Source organism: Lycium barbarum, chromosome 9, assembly GCF_019175385.1.
Source record: "Lycium barbarum isolate Lr01 chromosome 9, ASM1917538v2, whole genome shotgun sequence".
In the NCBI taxonomy this organism is placed as follows: Eukaryota; Viridiplantae; Streptophyta; class Magnoliopsida; order Solanales; family Solanaceae; genus Lycium; species Lycium barbarum.
This window is the reverse complement of record NC_083345.1, coordinates 117,796,169-117,802,620: the sequence shown is the minus strand read 5'-3', so window position 1 is coordinate 117,802,620 and position 6,452 is coordinate 117,796,169.

Here is a 6,452-nt window from a genome sequence, read left to right as displayed (position 1 = left end):
AGGTGTGCGTCTCAGGACGCCATCTCTCTATAAGTGCAGTGATGACTGCCCAATCATATGATACACATCCTACCTCTATTACTCCCCTAAATCCACACAGGCCAAAGTAGTCAAGGATGCGAGGATAAAAAGGATGACGCCTCACATGCTTCCAAAATTCAGTATCCGCGCGGCGAGGAAACAGGCATCCGGTCGGTCCTCTCAAGGAACCATCCCACACAGCCTCTGATCGATGCTTCTCCTGGAGTGTTAACACATCGTACACTTCTGGCCCCGGATGTACGCATACCCGTGGAAACTCCATACCTTATACAAAAAAAAAAAATGAAGTCCAGATCAAGTTATTTGGAGTAACTCACTATTAAAAAAATATATTATATAAAAATCCATAACAAAATATATTGTATAACAATCCATAACAAAATATATTGTATAACAATCCATAACAAAATATATTGTATAAAAATCCATAACAAAATATATTGAAGAAATTACAGGTTCTGCAGTCATAAATTACTATGGTAATGCATAAATACATCAAACAAAGCAACATTCACAAAAAGGGAGTCATAAAAATTCGATTCTTTATGACACATTTCACAATTCTTTTTTCCTGTACCGAAAATGTCATCATCGGTCTATTATTGGCAATATCCACAGTTCCACAATGTTTCAACTTGTAAAACGTGGATTGATCCACGTTATACAATATATTTTGTATAACGTGGATCAGTCCACGTTTTACAAACATAATAACAGCAACATAACAATCCCTAACAAAATATATTATTTAGTTATTCAGATCTTTTATATAACAATCCACAAAAATAACAGCAACATAACAACAAATTTCTTCAAAAGTGCTACTAAACAAATTGGACCTTTTATATAATAATGGTTCTAACAATCATATTTTAAGTTCAAATTAAAATAACATAAATAACACAAACGTATTAAATAACACAAATAAAAAATAACAATTAAGATATATAAGACAAACAGATCTATATCTATTATAAATATACAATATTATATTACAAGTATAACGTGGACTGATCCACGCTATACAATATAAATTGTATAACGTGGATCAGTCCACGTTATACAAGTTATAATTGTATAACGTGGACTAATCCACGTTATACAATTTATATTGTATAACGTGGATCCGTCCACGTTATACTTGTAATTAATTTTTTTTTTTTCGTTTTTTGACAATTTAAAAAAAAAAACTTGGGGTATATCATGGATCAGCCCACGATATACCCCTTTTGGTATAATAAATTTTAAACGTTCCCTTTTGGTAAAAATCGTGTATTTTTATACCCTTTAGGCTCCGGGCTCTTTCTTTTTGCACTCTAATTTGATTAAATCCATAATAGAATTACATATTTTCATTCTAGATAAAAAATTTTGTCAGATGACTTCGCCTTTCCTTTGGTGTTAAATGAGCAAATGCTTCAACAAAAATATGCTTAACTAGAATCCCATTGACATAGTTTGGTTGTTTTTTTCCAATTGTTTGTCACAATCATTATATCACCGTCTAAATCCTAGTTCTTAGCAGTATCTGGTAAATACTTTAAAGATTTACCAAACGTATTGATATGCCATGAAAATTAAAAAGAATACTAAGGATACAATAGCAAAAAAAAAAATTGATCAAATTAAAAGTGCTTATAAATTAAAAAGACATAAGTTTCTAATGATCAACTTATGGTTTTTGACTTGTAAATACTTTAAATATTTTCCAAACGTATTGGTATGCCAAAAAGTACTCCTAAGTTAATTTTACCAACTTATAAACATAGTATAGCACGGTGATATGCTTATGTGGTTGATTTAGGCTTATAAGACTTGACATAAAAACACTTTGACTATTTAGTTGTGTACCAAACACATAAACAAACAAACAAAATAATACTTATAAATTAGTTTGACAGCTTATAAGCTCAGTGAAACTCTTCTTAACCTTGTGATATGATGATGTTATCAATTCGTAGATTGAGACAAGATTGTTCAAAAAGGTTAAAACATTCAATCAAGTAATAAAAAGATGGAGTGTGTAGATAAGAAACTTCTATATGTTGATGGTATAATACAATCATCACATAGTCCAATTCAGTGTTTTCAAAGGCGAGTCCCCGAGCAGAGCGTACCAAAAACGCACCGGGGCGCAAATGAAAAACGTAGATTTATAGGGCGTACGGCTTAAAATTTGGGGCGTAAATCCCGGGCGCAAAAGCGTAAACCCCGGGCATAAAAGCGTATGCTCCCGGGCGTTAAATTGTATAATTATCATTTTAAAAGTACTTTTGCTATTAGTGTAGTGATATTTATATTTTATGTTATCATATTTTCATATTGTGGTGATTTTTTCTAAAATATATAAATAAATAAAGAAACTCTCATAGAAAATAGCACTGCTATAAATAGTTTTTTAGATGATTATGTATGAAATTAATAGAATAGAGATTTCATATATAGCACCATGTTCCTAGAGCTAATTTATCCATTTTTGTCATTGCTCTTACATTTTTACCCTTCTCCTGCTTTGAAATATATAAATAAAAATTAGTGCAAAATGTGGGAAGGACTAATAGATGTGGTGATTGATGACGAAGTGTATGAAGATTCATTTTAAAGATTATTTGGGCTATTATCATTTTTTGTGCTGTTAGCTTTTTCAAATAATAATTATAATACTTTTTATATTATTGGTGATTATTTGAATTTAGTTGTGGAATCTTAATAAAAAATTTACTTTTGCTTATTTTTAGTAACAAAATAATAAAATTAAAGATACATGAGACATACGCCTCGCAGATCCATGGGACTTACGCCCCGTGTTTCGAGACTTATGCCTCGCTTCTCGAGGCTTACGCCTGGCCCGATGCTGCGTAAACTGTCCCGCCTCTTAAAACACTTGTCTAATTGTTTGATTAATTTTCTAATTAAATTCTCTTTTTTTTTTCCCGTTAGTTCCCACTATCTACCCAACGAACATACATTCATTGCTTTGCTTGGTTGACACCCTTCAAAATCTGGGAGTAGATCGGCATTTTAAAACAGAAATAAGTAAAGTTCTAGTGAAACATACAGGTATATGTAATTATTCACAGTGATATAATTGTTTTAAAGCATCTCGTAATAATATTGGTCAACTATTTATAGGCTTTGGCAGCAGAAGAACGATGAAATTTTTTCAAACGTTGCACATTGTGCCATGGCATTTCAACTTTTGCGGAGGAGCAACTATGATGTCTCCTCAGGTTTGTCATTCTCTCCATTCCATTTTATATATTTTAGTTTGATTGCACAAAACTTAAGAATAGGAAAAATATTTTTTAAGTTTGTAATCTTAAATTAAAAATGTGAATAACATATCAAAATATTACTATATATTTAAATGTTATGATGTTAAGCATGTCATGTCGTCCTAGTATCATTAAAGACAAAATGAAAATGTGAAATTGATTTATTTATTTATTTATTAAAAAAAAAAAAGAACTAATTAGTTATAGATTGTTGTTAATTTTCGCTCAACTTGAACTTGAGTATCTCAAATTTGAAAAATTGGTTACAACCACTTTTTCAAGTAGAAAAATAGTTTTTACCTCACAAAACTTCAACATCGTTTTCAATGGAAATGCATGTTCAAACTTAATTTCTATTTCAAATATTCTTTTTCAACTTAACTTCAAATACTATTTTTATTAGAATATCACCAAATTCATGTCCAAACGCCTACTAAACACAACAATGTTCTTTTTAAATAGACAAAAAGTAAAGAAGACACATAAATTGAAACAGGGAAATATTAATAACTCTGGCAGCAGAGCATGTAGTTCTCCATAATATATAAATCAATAAATTCGATATTTCTTTTTGCAGAAGAACTAGTTGAATTTGTCGATGAAGAAGATTGCTATTCAACAAGAAGTGGGAAAATTACGAGTCATGATGCAATTGTTGAGCTCTACAAAGCTTCACAGTTGGCTATTCATGAGAAAGATCATATTTTGGATACAATTAGCAATTGGACAGAATATTTATGGAGCAACAACTTTTAAATAATGACTTCCTCGACAGGAAGTCAAAGAAAGAGGTATTACTCCTTCCGCCTCAAATTATCTGCCTAGGTTGTTAAAAGAAATTGTTTTATATTATTTGTTGTTTTAGAAGTTCAAGATAAAATTAAACATTTTTTCCCCGTTCCACCCTTAGTAGAATTAATGGAGATGACTAGGGGTGTTCATGGTTCGGTTTGGGTCGGTTATTGATTTAAACCATAACCAGACCAATTTAGTCGATTTTTAAATATCTAAAACCATAATCAAACCAAATAAAATAATAACCACTGGTTTGGCTATATATAATTTCAAATCCTACAGGTGAAAACTGATCCTTGTTATCAATTGCCCAACCATGCGTCTCAATAAAGTCCATGCCTGAAAGAAAATGAAGATAACTAATTTACAAGGTCAGGACACCAACTTAAAGTATTATTGTAGAAAAATTATTTAACTACTTTTTTAATCATAAAATCACTCAACTTTCACTAATACTGGTCATTTTTCTGTGAAAGTTGGCGGAAAAGTTCTTATTCAAATTCTTTTCAAATAGAAAAAAATTAGAACTTACAAAAAAAAATCCAATCTAATAAAATGGGGAAAACTACATAATTGTCCATCAAAGACAACATATTTAGAGTAAAACAGAAGGCAAAAATATTTATGTGTGGGAAGGATTAAATATACCCCTGAATTTGTGAGAAGGATCAAATATACCCCTAAACTTTTCGAGCAAGATCAAATATACCTCTATGTGTGGCTTTTATTTTCATAAAAGAATTAATCTTTTTTTGCTTTCGTTAGTTGAAAAGGGTACATCTAAGTCATTTGTGTAAAGTAGGGATATAAATGAGCCGCTTTTTTCAATGAAGGGTAAATTTGTTCTAAATCACATAGTTTAGAGTATATTTGGACGTTTTCCCAAAAGAAAATACAAAAAAAAAAAAAAGGACAAAAAACAAGTTGGTACGAAAACAGCAAAGGCAACATCAATTCAATTAGCGAATATGGGGAGTGTGCGCAGGGGTAATAATATATAGCCGTGTGGGTTGTTATTTCTCTACTATATTAGAAGCACCGGTTGGTGCTTCTTTTGTCGTCCGTGTGTGGACACCCCCCCCCCCCCCCAACATAAAAAAAAACAGGCCCTAAAAAAAATTGTGGCCCCATATTTAACAACATCCAGTATTAAAAAAATTGTGGGCCCCATATTAAACAACATCCAGTATTAAAAAAAAAAGTGGAACCCACCACATCCAAACTCACGGGAAAAAAAAAGTGAACCCCATATTAACAAAATCAAGCAATATTAAAAAAAAAAAAAACGAATCCCATATTTTTGGGCCCCATATTAAACAGGCCCTAAAAAAAATTGTAAAAAAAATAATAAAAATTGTGGGCCCCATATTCAACAACATCCAGTATTAAAAAAATTGTGGGCCACATATTAAACAACATCAAGTATTAAAAAAAAGTGAAACCCACCACATCCAAACTCACGGGAAAAAGAAAAGTGGACCCCATATTAACAAAATCAAGCAATATTGAAAAAAAAAAAAGTGAACCCCATATTTTTGGGGCCCATATTAAACAGGCCCTAAAAATAAAATTGTAAAAAAATAAATTGTGGGCCCCATATTCAACAACATCCAGTATTAAAAAAAATTGTGGGCTCCATATTAAACAACATCCAGTATTAAAAAAAAAGTGAAACCCACCACATCCAAACTCACGAGAAAAAAAAAGTGAACCCCATATTAACAAAATCAAGCAATATTGAAAAAAAAGTGAATCTCATATTTAAAAAACAAACAATGTTAAAAACAATGTGGGCCCCATATTAAACACGATGCGTATTCATAGCAAACACTAATATAATAAAGTTTTAAATACGGAGCACAAACTATAATGTTATATTAATCGTGTTTTGAACATAGTATCCCATATTGACAAAATCAAGCAATATATATAAAAAAATGAATCCCATATTAAAAAAATAAACAATGTAAAAAAAAAGTACAGACTTTGTATTCTTAGCAAACACTAATATAATAAAGTTTTAGATACGAAGCACAAATTACAATGTTATATCAATCATGTTTTGAACATAGTATATATAAAACAAAAAAAATTGGGCCTCATATTAAACAGACCCATAAAAAAATTGTGGGCCCATATATATTGACCTCATACTAAACAACATCAAGCAATATATAAAAAAAAAAAAAAAGTGGAACCCACCATCTCCAAACTCACGGTAAAAAAATGGACCCCGTATTAACAAAATCAAGCAATATCAAAAAAAAAAAAAATTGAACCCCATGCTCAAAAAAAATAATGTCAAAAAAGACTTTGTATTCGTTGTAAACACTAATATAA